This window comes from Aotus nancymaae, unplaced genomic scaffold (genome assembly GCF_030222135.1).
Source record: "Aotus nancymaae isolate 86718 unplaced genomic scaffold, 86718_ANA_hifiasm-v0.15.2.pri h1tg000016l, whole genome shotgun sequence".
Classification (NCBI taxonomy): Eukaryota; Metazoa; Chordata; class Mammalia; order Primates; family Aotidae; genus Aotus; species Aotus nancymaae.
Window position 1 is genome coordinate 55797279 of NW_026988428.1, and position 17467 is coordinate 55814745.

The 17467-nt window shown below is 40.1% G+C and overlaps 1 protein-coding gene across 5 annotated transcripts in view; it reads right to left on the reverse strand.

Annotated features, from left to right (window-relative positions):
• SOX5 (SRY-box transcription factor 5) overlaps positions 1-17467 on the reverse strand; it is a 1022042-nt gene that overhangs the window by 826437 nt on the left and 178138 nt on the right. For 4 of the 5 annotated variants that reach the window (XM_064377351.1, XM_012457140.3, XM_064377349.1 and 1 more), the window contains exon 3: positions 3186-3262. The gene's annotated coding sequence lies outside the window, so the exon portion shown is untranslated. Of the gene's footprint in view, positions 1-3185; positions 3263-7956; positions 8207-17467 lie in introns of those variants that run through there. The other variant, XM_064377353.1, reaches the window with a different exon arrangement.

The following is a 17467-nucleotide window of genomic DNA, read 5'->3' on the forward strand; positions in this document are numbered from 1 at the left end:
GGTTGATGGGTGCAACAAACCACCATGGCACATGTATATACCTATGTAACAAATTTGCACATGTACTCCAGAACAAAGTATAATTTTCTTAAATAAAGTACCCATGTTTTCCTATGACGGACCTATACCTTCTATCAATTCTGTCTAAATTTCTCAATTAAAAATCATTATTAAGAAAATAAGTGACTTCATCAACATGTCCCAAAATAAAATATGGCTAAGAAAAAAAATCAGCCAATCAACACACAATTTGATATAATTATTGAAAATGATTTTCTTTACAAATTACTTTCATAGAACTGGTTAATAGTTCTTTAACTGAAGTTGAAGAGATTTAGATATAGGCTTCTATAGCAATAAATGCTAATGAATCAACATTAGAAAACTTCTTTCCCTAATATGTCTTTTTATGTTGCCAATATAAAGTGCTTACCTTGAATAAAAGATTTTGCCTCATTTTTTAGTACAAATAATAGCAAAGAAGCACCCCCAAGGCTGAACCACTCATTTCCACTTTAGTTAACAAAATGAGGTAACTTCTTTTTATTCTTAATTTGATATTATCATTTAAACTACTCATTACATATTATACTCATTTTGTCTCTTTATTCAGGAAATATTCCCAGTAACAACTCATTATCCTGGATGGCTATGGGTATCAATGCTATTTTTGTTTGTTCTAGGAGGCATTGATCTAATGCCGCTATTAGAGTTTCTTATACTGGAGCCCACAGATTGCTAGGAAATCTAAAATCTTCTAGAATGATATGCAAATTTTCATGTGTGTATGTGTCCATTGTGATTTTTCCGGCAGCAACCCATTTTTTTTTTTTTTTTTTGGCTACCTAGCATTAATGCAGCCTCTTTCAATTAATAGTACCCCGTATCTTTCTGGGATACAAACCCAATACCTAGTGCCTGAAAAATTATAAAGGTGATTCTGCTCTCTGCTCCAAGAGAGATGCGCAGGATTATTTAGTGATCTAATCAGAGCAAATTAGTACAAAGACATTTTTGATAGGGCTTCTGGGAAAGACATCTTCTCTTTATCAGCTTGACTTGAAGCCTGAGAGGACACCACGTTTGAAGCAAGGCCCCTGCCACCATCTTGCTACCAAATAAAGTCAGAGACTGAAGCTGTATTAGTGGAATGTGAGAGATGGAGAGAAATTGGATTATGTTTACATTATTTTAATTCAGAAGTTAGCTCTGTACCAGAATTTTTCATATGTTAATAAAGCACATGCACACACATTCATACTATCCTACTCCATAGTATTTGCATAGCTGACGCCTCCTTCCATTAACTGTTACTGGCTTTCTTTGACCTTTCCCATCCAATGTAAATTCCCCTCCGTACTCTTGACTGCTGTCCATCCTACCTGTCTTTAATCTTATTACATATTACCAAAATCATATGCCATATGCGGTTCATTAGTTTGGTACAGAGCAATTTTGTCAGTTTTCCAGTCCTTTTCAATCAAAGCTTACACAATGCAGGATAATTTTCTAGTGGAGAAAGAGAGAGACAGAGAGAAAGGAAAGGGGTAGAGGAAGGAAAAAAGAATAAAAAGTAAGAAAAATAGGCTTTAAAAACTGAGAACTCGAACGGACAGCCATGGAGTAAGATCCATTTAATGGTGAAACAAACTGAGATTTTCTTTAGACACACATAAGAAAATACATTTTGCTTAAATATCTTTAGCAGATACTAGTAGGAAATAATTTTTATGCATTCTGATCTGAACTGTACCAGACTTAGCTGACATAATTGTGGGGCCCCTGAAAGTAACTGCAGAGGTTTAGAAGTACTTGCCACTTCCTATGAGCTGGCTCTATAAATGCCAACAGTGAGTATTTTGAATTAAATGAATAGATTAATAAACATCTTTGGAATATCCATCATTAAGGCTGATTTATGTTCTGTAGCCAGCAGTAATTCAAAGAAATGCCATGCTATTCAAAAAATATTGCATGTTGTTCACACCACTTTGCCAATGTTATGACACCATGTAAGTATGACAATATCTATATTCTTTTGCAGTACTAACTGTACACAAAAGCCAATATATATTAAACCACTTTAAGTTTACATGGACATCAGCATGGGAACCACTCATATTTATAACTCTGATGAATGACCTTTCATTTGTAAATTTATAGCGTATCCATAATTTCTTCAGGAAACCAAGAGGTTCATTCAAAACATTGCCACAACATTTATCTATGCAAAGATGATGGATATGGTTTATGTAATTAAATGCTTTTAAAAATTAAAATCATATTGACAAGAAAAGAGGCATGTTCTTTCCTGGTGTGCTCACATTTTAAAATATCAGAACTGCACTCTCAGCAGTTACGATGTTTAATCTACATAGTGTATTAACAATTATTAAATATATCCAAATACATCGTTGTTAGAGTTGTATAGCATTTTCTTGAACTATTGGAAATTAAGTTCAATTTATAGTTCTTATTTTCTAATTCTGTTCCCCTACATTAAGCTATAAAAGACAGAAAACAGCACTGGAATATAGTATTTTCTGTTTATATTTACTGCATTTACTATAGTTAGTTCTTCAGGACTACTCATGGCATTCTGCATGGTTTACTGTAAGAACAAACTATTATAATTTTTATTATGACTCAAATAAAATATATATTTTGGCAAAAATCAACATTAAGGAAGGACAGACATATTTTATCCCAATATAGACTTTGCTCAATTGGAGGAACTAATGAAGTAAGAGAAGACGAATGATAGCAATTATCAATAAAGTAACCGATAAAAAGCAGAACAGTCAATGTTATATGTGTGAAGAAGAAATCCACATTGTTGCTATGTGTGATGTGCTTTTCTGGCATTTCTAGTCTACTCTCATTTGCCTTCAAATACACACAACTGTAGGAAGTACACACAACTGTAGGAAGTACACACAAGTCTCAGTGGCATTTTTTTAAAATTTAATCTGCCCTATTACTACAGAAACCTACCTGTTTTTAATTCATTTGGTTATATGAGCAACAATCTCCAAATTATCAACTTTTTTAGCATTAGTACCTTCAGTAAAAAAAACTGTGCCAAATTCTTACAAATTTGTAAAATATTTTTTACATATTAGCTCTCTACACACTACTTCAAACAAACATAATATTTAAAATAACAAAATAAACATTGTACATACCCCAGTAGATCGCTAACTCCTTGTGGGCAGGAACATATTTTTCATCATCTTTGGGTCACCAATGGCCAGCACAGCACCTGGAATATAATACACCCCCTGTAAATGAGTTTGCATTCATTAAATGGTACAGTGCTGACTGGATTCCATTCAGAAGGTACGAATTCAATGAGGTAACCATCCATATATCAACCTTCTTCCTCCATATCCCACATTATTAAAGAAGCACTGCACATTCTTATAAATCTAAATGACAACTTTACTCTGAAAACTCAATTCTTGAGAATAATTGCTTCTAAATGGTTATTATATGACATATCATTATACTTTTCAGTTTTGGTGGAAGCAACCCAGTGAAGTGCTTGAGACGCCCTTTGGAGTTGGGCTAACAGAGCAAATCCTGGTTCCACCACACTATTTACATCGCGTTGGATAAATTACTTAATCTTGCTAAAGCCAGCTGTCTGTAAAACAAGAATAATTAGTCTCTTTCTAATAATGTTGTTCAAAGGTTTAAAGGAGACAATGCCGAGCATGCTGTCTGACACATAGTATACTGTCTTCATCTTCCCCCTTCCCTCTCCTCCCCATTAGGGGAGTGAAGAATTCACCTTGGCCAAAGAGATGGGCATTTGCCTTCAGCTATGAGAAGGTGATCTCCTAAAACTCAAAATGTCATAGGAGTGTCTTTGTTTGCCTGAAGGCTTTGGCCACTGAACAGTCAAACAACGCAATTTATGATGGGTGGTTTGGGCCAGCAGTATCAGTTTTGCCTGTAGAAGCGACCAGAAACTAAAACTACTGGCCCAACATCCAAAAGGGATGGGAGACTAAAGGTCAGCCGCATCAACAGGATGTAGTCAAGTCCAGTAGAAATTCTGGACACCAAAGGCTCAACAGAGCTCCCCTGGCTGGCAATGCTCTGTGCATACTGTCACACATCGATGCCAGCAAAGTGACATATCCTGACTCCATGGTGAGGAAAACAGAAGCTCTGTGTCTGATAACTCCCCAGACCCCACCTATTTCTTCTCTTTGCTGATTTTAATCTGTATCCTTTTCCTAAAACAAACCATTAACTGTGAGTATAACAGCTTTCAATGCGTTCTGAGTCTCTTAAGCAAACTACCGAAGCTGAGGATGGCTTTGATCACCCCCAGACCTCCAACTGATGTGAGAAGTGGGGATTATATTGTGCAGAGAACTGGCTTCCCCTAACCTTGACACCAACTATAGAGTTGGTTAAACTTGTCCACTTTCCTTCTTTAAATCTAGAAAGTCCAAAAAGCTTTGAAAGCTAGCTTAGTTTACCACTGAGATGAACTTATTAACAAAGACCTCACCGTTAAAATTCACTTTGACTTGTTATTTATTTATTTATGTACGAGACAGAGTTTCGCTTTTGTTGCCCAGGCTGGAGTGCGATGGCGCAATCTCAGCTCACTGCAACTGCCTCCTGGGTTCAAGCAATTCTCCTGCCTCAGCCTCCCAAGTAGCTGGGATTACAGGCGTGTGCCACCACGCTCGGCTAATTTTGTATTTTTAGTAGAGAGGGGGTTTCTTCATGTTGGTCAGGCTGGTCTTGAACTCCTGACGTGAGGTGATCCACTTTGGCCTCTCAAACTGCTGGGATTACAGGTGTGAGCCACTGCATCCGGTAATATTTACATATAAACTATATGCCATTGCTTATTTTTTCTTGTACAAACAGTAAAAGCCTTTCCTTCCCTATTCCCAATAATAGATAAAGAAATTGTTTTGGGGTTTTTGCTTTGTTTTGAGAATATGAATGGTAGTAACCTTTTGAAGTGAATGAATCACACACAAGTAAAATTTCTAAAGATTATTAATAGTAGATCTGTCAAAGTCAAGATGTTAGAAAATAAACTTCATTAAAAGATGTACTGGTTTTGGCCAGGCAAGGTGACTCATGCCTGTAATCCCATCACTTTGGGATGCCAAGGCAGATGGACTGCTTGATGCTAGGAGTGCAAAACCAGCCTGGCCAACATGGCAAAAACCTGTCTGTACTAATACTACAAAAATTAGCCAAGCATAGTGGCATGCACCTGTAGTCCCAGCTACTCAGGAGGCTGAGGTGGAAGAATCGCTCGAACTCAGGAGGCAGAGGTTTCAGTGGGCCAAGATCACACCACTGCACTCCAGCCTGGATGACAGAGTGATACTCTGTCAAAACTTAAAATAAAAATAAAAGACAACTGGTTTTCTAACAAAATATTAGTTAAATCATATATTCCTTGTGTTTCTCCTAAGTGCTTTGGTTGTTCCATGCAAGAGCTTGCTTATGACCTTGCTATTTAAAAAAAAGATAATAACAACTTGGTAGACAAACTAGTAAGACCACCCCAAAGATCCTAGTGAAATTGTTAACTATACTCTGCATAATGCCCAGGAATGTGAATATAATGGATTTTATTCCATCAATAGGTTCTGTTATATAACACAGGTGATTTTAAGACAGATTATCTGCATGGGCCTTACCTAATCGATTACATGTTTCTTAAATTTTAGTCCAGAAGTCAAAAACAGAGAAGATGCAGATCTGAAGCAGGAGGAGGATTGGCATGTCACTGATGTCTTCAGAATAGAAAGGATACAAGGCAAGGAATATAGGCAGCATCTAGGGCCTGTGGACAAGCCCTAGCTAACAGCCAGCAAGGCAGCAAGGACTTCAGTCCTAAAAACCCCAAGAGCTGAATTCTACCAAAAACAAGCATAAGTTCGGAAATGGATTTTTTTTCCCTCAGGGCTACAGACAAGAACTCAGCCTGGACAACCTTGATTTTAGCCTCATGATACCCTCAACAGAAAACCCAGCCAGACCGTGTTGGATTTCTGACCTTTGGAACTGTGAGCCAATAAATGGGTATTGTTTTAAGCCACTCAATTTGTGATAATTCGTTACACAGGATCACAGGATTCTGCAAGTCTTATATTAACTTCTCTTTAGCCTTTCACCCTGAAAACAGGAGTGGGTTATGGGCTATGTTTCGTTAACCATAAAGACCCCAGACTGCTATTCCTAAAACTGACAATTCTTGTACCCACTCTGAATAAGGAATATAAAGCAGGTACTAAGCTAAATTGTAAAGAGATAATTTGGGCCGGGCCCGGTGGCCCATGCCTGTAATCTCAGCACTTCAGGAAGCCGAGGCAGGAAGATCACCTGAGATCAGGAGTTCGATACCAGCCTGGCTAACATGGTGAAACCCCCATCTCTACTAAATATACAAAAATTAGTCATACATGGTGGCATGCACCTGTAGTTCCAGCTACTCAGGAGGATAAGGCAGGAGAATCGCTTGAGCCCAAAAGGTGGAGGTTGCAGTGTGCCAAGATCATGCCACTGCACTCTAGCTTGGGTGACAGAGTGAGACTCTGTCAAAAATAAATAAATAAAAGAGAAATCATTTGGAAAATTCAACTGCCTATCTCCTGTAAGAAATGATCTCCAATACACAGTGAATTACTTCCAACCTTTTTCAGGTCTTTTTAAAGGGTGAAAATAAGCAGTAATTGCTGCTTCTTTAAACAGACTTGGGGATGGATATAGTGGTTCATGCCTGTAATCCCAGTACTTTGGAAGGTGGAGGTGAGTGGGTCGCCTGAGCTCAGGAGTTCAAGACCAGCCTGGAAAACATGGCGAAATCCAATATTACCAAAAAAAAAAAAAAAATTAGCTGGTTGTGTGGCACAGGTCTGTGGTCCCAGCTACTTGGGAGGCTAAGGTGGGAGGATGGCTTAAACCTGGGAAGTGGAGGCTGCAGTGAGCCAGGAACACACCACTGCACTCCAACCTGGGTGACAGACCTGAGACTCAGTGTCAAAAAAAAAAAAAACTGACTTGGAAAATGATCATATGTTCAGTGCAAAGTCTAAGTATTTGGAGTATGGGGATCATTGAAAAGGAATCTCTTCCAGTAGTTTTTCTATAGTATGTTTAGAATATGTTACTACAGTTGCTCCCTATCTCATTCTCTTTCTATTCATTTACTACAACATTACCATATTTTTTTAATAAAACACTAATCTTATCATGTTGTGTCCCTGCTCAAAATGGCTAACTTAAATGACCTTCATGATAAAGTCATTCACCCGTTTATTCAATATTTCAGTGTGTACAATATGCTAAATTCTGTGTTAGGTTAATTTAGAATTCTTTAAAGAAATTTAGTTTGCTTTTCTTAAACATATGCAAGGTATAACAGGGAACTGGGTTGAAGCTGTATTTATATCACCACAACAAATATATTACTTTAAAATTGATATTATTTTTAGTTGGCAAATCATATCACATTTATGAAACAGAATGTTGTATTTTGATATATGCATGAGTGTACAGATATGCATACATACTCAGATGTCAAAATGGATATATAGATATTTAAATATAAATAGAGATAGATTCTTAAACCATGACTAAAGGAATATTAAAATTATTTTAAGGTGATTGTCACTTGTAACAGATACGTTACTTTCTGAAATATATTTCCATATTGTACAGGTCTTATTCTTGCTTTCCTTGGATTAGTGGCCTTTATCCTATCAATAGGAGGTTGGCCACCATCTAGAACAGAGGGGCCAGGAATTGGCTTTGAGTTTCAGAGCTAACCTTTGGAAATCTTAAATAACAAACTCGAATGACAGAACTTGAGTGTAAAAAGCAGTGAAGATCTCCAAAATAAATACGTCCCTTTACAAAACAAAAGCAAAACACAGATCATAAACAGCCACTGGGGGAGCTCTCACCCACCTAGGGAGGAAGAGGAGAGAATTTTGAGCAAAGGAAGAGGTAGGGGAGGGATGAAGAACTCAGAGGCGGGGTTCAGGCTTTCTCCATGTCGGTGTTAATATCTGGCTTCCATGGTAGTGGGGCAGAAGTCTATCAGTTGCGTAAAGGAATCTACGCCTCTGTGGGCTGACAGTCCTCTTTCATGGACATTTCTTGGTGGCAGGAGTTGAGGGTGGTAGTGAAAGCACAGGACTCTCTGGGAATCCCTGTTTTTAGCCTTGTATGCATCTAACCTGGTGAGAGAGAAATAAAAAACCACTGCTAAAGGAAGGAAAACATCTTGATTGAGTTGAAGTTGGTTATTTACTCCTTGCAGTTGGTGCACATGAGCAGGGAAAACGAAAAGTCCTATGCTCTGTTCTGCCCTCTCCACCCCACCACACACACACACATGCACATGCATGCACAAAACAAAGGAAGACTGAGGAAACCTTGGGATGGAGAGGCGGGGCGGGGTGCCGGTGGGTACCTCAAGTCCAAAGGCAACGGTAGGTCAGCAATAGATTCATTGGCTCAAAGTCCAGGTGGGGCAAATTGCATCAGCAACTGATTCAACAAGGACAGAGCCCCTCAGAGTAGAGACCAGAATAGGGTGTGGAAGCCAGGAAAGACACAGAGGTCAACCCAAGGACCAGCATGCACAAATGTGACAGCCCACACTCTCAGCCCTAGCCAGAGTGATGCAGCCTCCCCCAAAGATGGTTTCTTTAGTCGGGACAGGGGCAGAGGCTGCACTAGGGCGAGATTTGTGCGGCCCCTAGGGGGATACACAATGTAAAGAGGCATCATTGCTCTCAGGGAGGGCCCTGTGGGTGCAGGGTTGGCACCTGAGAATGGTGTCTCTTTACATTTTCATCCTAGGCCACTCTTCTTCACCCCATCCTGCTCCTGGGCCTGGACAGGGAAATGGGAAAACTAATAAAGAGAGAGGATTTGATACAGCTATTCTGTGTTCACTTTTTAATTCTTTCAACCTGCCCAGTAAGGTGGGGGCTCAGAAGGGAGAATAAGGCCAGGTGCAGTGGCTCATGCCTGTAATCCCAGAACTCTGGGAGGTCAAGGTAGGTGGATCACTTGAGGTCAGGAGTTCAAGACCAACGTGGCCAACATGGTAAAGCCCTGTCTCTACTAAAAATATAAGAAATTAGCTGGGTTTGGTGGTGGGTGCCTGTAATCCTAGCTACTCGGGAGGCTGAGGCAGCAGAATTGCTTGAACTCAGGAGGCTTAGGTTGCAGTGAGGCAAGATTGCACCATTGCACTCCAGCCTGGGCAACAAGAGCAAAATTCTGTCTCAAAAAAAAAAAAAAAAAAAAAGTGAGAATACATTATGGAAACAGCTCTATTTTTGTTTGTATCTTAAAGTGGACGAATTTTGACCCCATTAGATTTGTCTCAAACATTATTACACTATTTAATCATATATTTCCCTTTTTTTTTCTTTTTTTTGAGATGGAGTCTCGCTCTGTCACCAGGCTGGAATGCAGTGGCACGATCTTGGCTCATTGCAACCTCTGCTTCCCAGGTTCAAGTGATTCTGCTGCCTCAGCCTCCTGAGTAGCTGTGAATACAGGCACGTGCCATCATGCCCAGCTAATTTTTGTATTTTTAGTAGAGACAGGGTTTCACCATGTTGGCCAGGATGGTCTCCATCTCTTGACCTCATGATCCGCCCACCTCAGCCTCCCAAAGTGCTGGTATTATAGGTGTGAGCCACCGCACCCGGCCAATATTTCCCTATATAAATTACGTGAACAGCTATTTAAAAATCTTTTTTTCTTTCCACCTTCTCTAAGTATATCAAGTCCACTTCTTCCCATGCTATTGAAAATTACATGTTACTTCACTCAACATACAAAAGGAACTAAGCACTTCAATTTCCTAAGATTCAATAAGAAAGATGACCGTTTCTACACCCCTGCCAGCCTAAAGTGTATTTCCTAGCATCCTCTTCAGAAGTCTGCCAGAAAGATACACAATCTAAAATCTAAAGCTGTAATGAATCTGAGACACTATGGCAACTTGCCTAATTTAAACTTTTACAATGTGCATCATTGTTCCTTTTACAAATTCCAAGAGCGTTCGCATTTTTTATCTAACACAGAGGTAGCAAGGTGTCTACGGAGGTAGCAGTGTTACGCTGGAACCGGCAGCTGGAATCCATGGGCCTTATCTCTGTGCTCTACAAGTTAGCTGAGGGTTCTTGGACAAGTCCTTGATCTTTCAGACTATTACATTAATCACATGAAAGGGCTGGTCTACACAACCTCTAAAGTTCCATGCTGCTGCACTATTTCTATCTTGAGCAGATGGTAACTTCTGATGGCATCTTAACCTTTCAAATTCATGAATATAGTCACCAAAAAGCAAAACAATTTGGCAATCCTGGCAGGAGAACTCGTAGCATGGAGAGATAGGGAAGGTAGATGAGACTCAGATGGTCAATAATAACCATAACAGCAAACATTTAGATATTTTATAGTAGTTCCTATGAGCAGGCAATGTGCTAAGCATTCATATGTGTTATCTGGCTTAATTCTCTGAACAATGCTATGGGAGAGGTACTTTTTTTTAAAAAAAAAAAAAAAAACAGCCGGGCGCGGTGGCTCACGCCTGTAATCCCAGCACTTTGGGAGACCGAGGCGGATGGATCACGAGGTCAAGAGATCGAGACCATCCTGGTCAACACGGTGAAACCCTGTCTCTACTAAAAATATAAAAAATTAGCTGGGCACGGTGGCGCGTGCCTGTAATCCCAGCTACTTAGGAGGCTGAGGCAGGAGAATTGCCTGAACTCAGGAGGCGGAGGTTGCGGTGAGCCGAGATCGCGCCATTGCACTCCAGCCTGGGTAACAAGAGCGAAACTCCGTCTCAAAAAAAAAAAAAAACAAAAAAAAAACAGAGTCTCACTCTGTCACCCAGGCTGGAGTGTAGTGGTGCAATTAAGACTCACTGCAGCCTTGATCTCCTAGGCTCAGGTGATCCTCCCTCCTCAGCCTCCTGAGTAGCTGGGATTACAGGTGTGCGTCATCATGCCCAGCTAATTTTTTTTTTTTTTTTTTGAGACGGAGTTTTGCTCGTTACCTAGGCTGGAGTGCAATGGCGTGATCTCCGCTCACCGCAACCTCCGCCTCCTGGGTTCAGGCAATTCTCCTGCCTCAGCCTCCTGAGTAGCTGGGATTACAGGCACGCGCCACCATGCCCAGCTAATTTTTTGTATTTTTAGTAGAGACGGGGTTTCACCATGTTGACCAGGATGGTCTTGATCTATTGACCTCGTGATCCACCCGCCTCGGCCTCCCAAAGTGCTGGGATTACAGGCGTGAGCCACCACGCCCGGCCCAGCTAATTTTTTTTATTTTTTTGTAGACATGGGGTTTCGCCATGTTGCCCAGGATAGTCTTGAACTCCTGGCCTGAAGTGATCCTCCTACTTTAGCCTCCCAAAGTGTTGAGATTACAGGCATAATCTCGACATAGCCCCACTGGGTCAGTCATCCTCTGCCCTAAACCTCTACCTTTGATGCATTTCTCCTCTTACAAATGTAGATTTGTCATATTCCGTATCATTCATCTGACTGAACAACTAATATGCCAACTGCAGCCCATACTGTCGTACAGCAAAACCACACTGCTCTTACCGATTGGAATATGGCTCCACAATTAAAAGTTTAATTTTTGCTTCTTTCCAACATACACTGGCAGAGAGGTACCTTTGTTATATTCATTTGATAGATGAGAAAACTGGCATAGAGAGATTAAGAAATGTGCTCAAGTTCACACAGCTAGAAAGTCTTCAGCTAGCTCTGCTCCCCCTATTCATTGCACCCAAAAGAATTCAATTAAAACAAAGTGAAAAGTGCATGACAAACAAAGGTCTAGATTCACTGTACATTACAAATATTTAACATAACCATTTCTGAAACTAAAGCTAAAGAAGAATGCAGAAAAAAATGTTACTGAAAATTTATTTTCATGAGGTATCAGTGCACGGGTGCAAAGTTGATATTGAAAAAGACATAATCATGTGTTCATTTCATTCTACAGATAAGAAAAATGAGTTGATTTAGGGTAGTGGCAGGACTGTGCCTGGAACCCAAGTACGCTCTTTTCCAGCCCCTTGCACCTTCCACTGTTTTCCTAATACACATTTTTGGAAAGCCAACAGGGGTTGAGAATGCAGGCCTTGAAATTAGACTGCTTGGTTTGAATTTCTGTTCTCACTTACTAGCTGTATAATCTCATGCCTCGGCTTCCACATCTGTAAAGTCTGAGAAACAATAACACCTACTGCATATGGTTGCTGTGATCCTCACATCACTTAGAACCATCCCAGGTACCCAGTAGGCACCTAATGAGTGCTGGTCTTTATTATCACCAGAATAGCAATAAAAGATTTGGAAAATCAGAAGGTCAAAAGATCAAGAGCCACTCAACAGCTTGGCAAGGAGAGCATAAAAGGCGTGTTAATAGCATATGAGATATTCCAGATTTTTCATGTAAAAACTCTACTCCTTACTCTCCTAAGTTCACCATGTAGACAACAGAGGTAAATAAATTTTTGTCAGGAGTAGAGATGCGGAAATCCTAAAAGAAGTAATTTTACTGGCAAAGTTTCAGGTAGAATTCCTAGCTTCCAATTTCAGCTTCGTCATTGACAGTTGGACTCTGGAAAGTCAAATTATGTCTCTGTGTGTCAGTTTCCTTCTTCGAGCTTTCCTATCCAGACTACTTTTCAAAGTTTCTCAAATTCCATTAATAACTGGGGACAAAAATGAGATTTAATGTATTAATTTTAAAAATTTTAACCAAACACAATATAGAACCTTTATTCCCAAAACTTTTTTTGTTCTATTTTGCATCAGATTTCCTGCCATTATTAACTTGGTTCTGATTACAGAAAAACATATACAATTTGCAATTCAAACAGTCTTTAATCTTAAAAGGGTTTCCATTGTGGAAGAAAGAGCAAGTTCCCCGAGCTCTGTCCTTGGCATAGGCCACCACTTGCTCAAGGGATCTTAACTCATAAAGGAGGAGCACTGTATAGCTTTAAAATGACTTCATTCCCATATTTACATATTTTTAATAGGGCTATGATGAATCTCCTTCCGCTTGACTCCTATTTTGAGCTGTGATATTTTAATCTCCATTCTTGCTGCAACTTAGCAGATGAATGTGCAGTGTGACAGAGCTCAGAGGAAATAGTATAAATAAAGCAAAGTGGAGCTATGACATCTCACATTTTATAGCTTTTTTATTGTAGCCGAAGCATAAACAGAGCACAGCTGTGTTATACTTACCGCTGTGAGCACTCCCTCAATCCTCACCCCCTGTTGCTTTTAAAAAGACAGTGCTCTTATTCAAAAAGCTTCGGCTGTGGGTAACCCGGCCCCACCGGGCCAGCCATCCTCTGCCCCAAATCTCTACCTTTGACGCATTTCTCCCCTTACAGATATACATTTGTCACGTTCCGCATCATTCATCTGAGTGAAAACCAATATGCCAACTGCAGCCCATACTGTCCTAGAGCAAAAGCACACTGCTCTTACCCATTGGAATACAGCTCCACAATCCAAAGTTTAATTATTGCTTCTTTCCAACACACACTGCACCCAAATAACGTATGCACCCTCTCTTACTAGGAGACAGGAAATTAGCTGAAAGTATTCAAAACAGTGCACTCTCTTAATGACAGCCCCCTTACAAAATGAAGAAGTTGTATTTCTCACTTTCAGTTTAACTCTTAGTCATGTTTGAGTGAAAGTTGGAAATGCCAAAAAGGCCAAATAGAGTGAAAGTTATAAGACTGGTGTTGAGATGAACAAAATAATTCTACATGTGAATGCGGTCATCAGGTTTTAGAATGTTTCAGCCTGGCTACATATTTCAATCATTCTGCAGAAGACAGTATCATGGATAGCATGCACCCTCTATCCTCTGACAAATGAGTTTATATAACATGACTGATTTGTCCAGAAGAGGCACCTGATCTAATCCAAGCCAATCAGAGTCCTTCCCTAAGATATCTGATTTAAGGAGAATGGATAAAGCAGTGAGCTGTCATCAATGGTGACATTTCCTCCCATATGGAGAAATCTCTATTGCAGCAAGAAAGAGTGAAGCCGACATTCAAAGCGACACAGAGACAAGAGAAAAGGATCAAGCCCTGACAAAGTGTGACTCCCGGGTTCCAACTGTTCCTGAGGCCCAGCTACATTCCTGCCCTTTCCCGTCCTTGGTTGTCTGCCTTCCTTGTATTCTTTTACCCAACAAATTCCAAGCTTTTTTCTTAAACTGTCTCAAATTGGATTTTTATCACTTTCAACAAAAGAGTCCTAATTATTACAACTTTCAGAGGATTCTTTTTTTTTTTTTTTTTAGATGGGCTCAGATTTATTCTTCCTTTTTCAAATACCACCACAATATTTATGGGAGGGAGGGAAAACCCTCTGGGCTTGTAGAGGAATGTGTAATGAAAATTCAAAAGACACATGCATCCAAGTGAAAAGAATATAGGGGCATAGTAGCCTATACACCAGTGAAGTGAAATGAAAGACAAGAAGATTGATTTGCATCATCATTAACATGGAGGGAGAAAAGCACAAGAACACAATAACTGCAAGAACCACCTCCATTGACACACGTAATTGTTTCGAAACAACAGACCCAACTGGGCTAACGTAGGCGCAAAGCTGGTATCCCAAGCTTCTCGGCTATCTATCCGCCCAAAGTTGCTCTTCTGCCAAGCTCATTGTTTACCAGGCTGCTAGCCCAGCCCAGGGATCTGATTAGCAATTTGCACTTTTGTGAGAGGATTAACAGAATTCCTTTGTTTTGATGTCGGATTATCAAACTGCATCTTTAAAGAGGTGTGACCTCATCCAGATTCATAAGCCTGCTCCCTTGAGAATGACTTGAATTTTACTCCACTTGCGCAACATATAATTTCATAAAGGAGTTACTGTCAAAACATGGTACTCAATTCTTGATGTGTGTGAAGAAGCACATTTGTAATGTAAATAACCTCAGAAGTTTTGTGATATTTTAAAATAACCCATCTGGTGGGAAAACAAGGATTTTCAACCCATTTGGTTCCAGCACTAGTAAATTAGTGTGTATCTAACTCATAGAACCCAGAGATGAACCCCATCCCCGGGCTGAGCCTCATGTTGCTTTTATTGTCAAGGGCAAGTATTTTTAATTGTCCCAGAGTTCTTGATATATTTTTTTAAAGGAAGGCAGAGTGCATAAGTGAGTAAACTGAGGAAAACCAAAGCATTTGACTGCAAAGCAACAATGATCTCAAATCATCTACAGCGTAGTTCATATGAAAGAAGAAAATAAATCAGAGTTTTGTATTTCTGTGTTCTCTAACAGTCACCTAATCAGAAAGAGAAGTCCCTAAAATCTCCACCCTAATTTGAAACAAATAAAACTTCCAAGGTGGGGGGGACATCTACAGGGCAGGATGCAACAAAATAAGTCTGCAGACTTTGCACTACTGTAATCCTTACTTGAGGGGCACTCCCAAATAGAATGCCCAAGAACAGTGAGGCCTAGGGAGGGTATGCATTACTAGTGTGAAGACCTTATCTTCGGAAGTACATAAATGCTCCTTCAGCTGCAAATGGTAAAAGGGCAGCCTGGTCATGACCAATACTCAAAATGCCAGACACGGCTGCAGATCAAGTTGTAGCTTTACTCACTGACAAAAAACCAAAACAACCAAACAATAAAAACACTCTGTTTCACAAAGAGGAAACAAGTATCATTAAATATGCTTATTTATTTTTAATATTAGACTACTACCCTAAAGTTGATTTTAGAATGTTTCTTTCAGTTTATACAGTTGAAGCAAACTTTCAATTATACAGTGAGAATACTAGGCAGGCCCTGATAAACAAGGTGAAAGGTGTGTTTGTCTGAAGGCATAGTACATACGCAAGTCTGTTATGTCAATAGTTCTTAACGGGTGGTTGTGTGGATTAATTAAACCACATGGAAAATCATTTTCAAAATGCCCAAGTCACGTATTCCCACCTTATAGCCAGTGGATGGGGTAAGAGCATATTTTTCTAAAAACCTCAATTAGTGTTCTATGAATGCCTCCTTAAACAGCCCTCTCATATTTAGAAACTGCCCTTCTGTATGGATTATTTGCTAGTCTTGCCTTACTCATGAAATCGGAAAAGTATTTAAAAAGAGGGGGATTGTGTCTCTCATGAGCCTCATACAATGACCCATACAGAGTTCTGTGTTCAAATATCAAGTTGGATACATAAATTCCAAACATGGTGGTTAATTAATAGGGATGTGACAGATGTATCATAGCAGAGAAAAACTTCAGAGAGAGTAGGAATGAATACGAAAAATAACTTAGTAAGAATTTGACTTTAACCCCAAAGCTGCCTACATGGAATTCAAGAAGAAAAAAATGAGGATTATTTATGACTTCTCTGACCATAAATACAGAACCCCAGCCACAATCGGCCTGAGGTTATTCATGTATGCAACAAGTATTTGCTGAATGTCTCCATTTGTGAGGAACTATCCCAGGTCTAGAGATAGAGCAGTAAACAAAACAGACCAAGTTTCTTGCCCGCACACAGCTAATATTCTACTCAGGGAAACCAAAAACAAACAAGGTAAGTGAACATACGTATATATACACACACATTAAGTTAGGGAAGTGCTAAGGAGGAAAATTACAGTGAGGGAGAAAAGCAAGTGCTTGGCAGTAGAAGAGAGGGTCTCTGCGAGAAGCGGCCATTTGAGTCGACTAGAACAAAGTGTTGGAATGAGTCATGCGGTTATCAGGGCAGCGAACACCACAGGCTGAAGGAAACCTGCAGGAGAACAAAGGCCCCGAGAGAGGTGGTGCCTTCCACCACAGAGGACAACGAGCAACGGACAGTACGGTAGTGCAGCGTGGGTATGGAGGAAAATGGCGGAAGGGGAAGTAGGTGAGGAAAAGGGGTGAGGGCTGATTCTGCTCCTCCAGGGTCATAGTAAGGACCTCCCTGAGGTAGGAAGCCATTGGAGGGCAGAGTACAGGATGACATCTGACTAATCTGATTTACACTTCAAAGGTTCAACCTGGGGGACGCCATGTTTGGATCCCCTTCCACGAACACTCTCTCATGGAAGCCTGTCTTCCCCTCCTAAACTCCCTCTCTCTCTATTCCCTTCCACTCAGTGTGGGAGCTGCTTTCCTCTCCTGAATTCCATCTTTCTGGATTCTCTCACTCAGTGTGAGAGTCAGCTGTTTCTTTCTCTCTCCTTCTCCTGTTTCTCTCTCTCTCTCTAAACAAACAAACAAACAAAAAAAGGTTCAACCTGGCCACCATATGTGAGAAGACTGAAAAAGAATCAGTGGAGACATCCAGTTAGAAACCTACAGCCATCATGAGAAATGAAGGTGGCTTGACCAGACAGGAAAGACTGGAGGTGGTGAGAGGTGCTCAGATTCTGG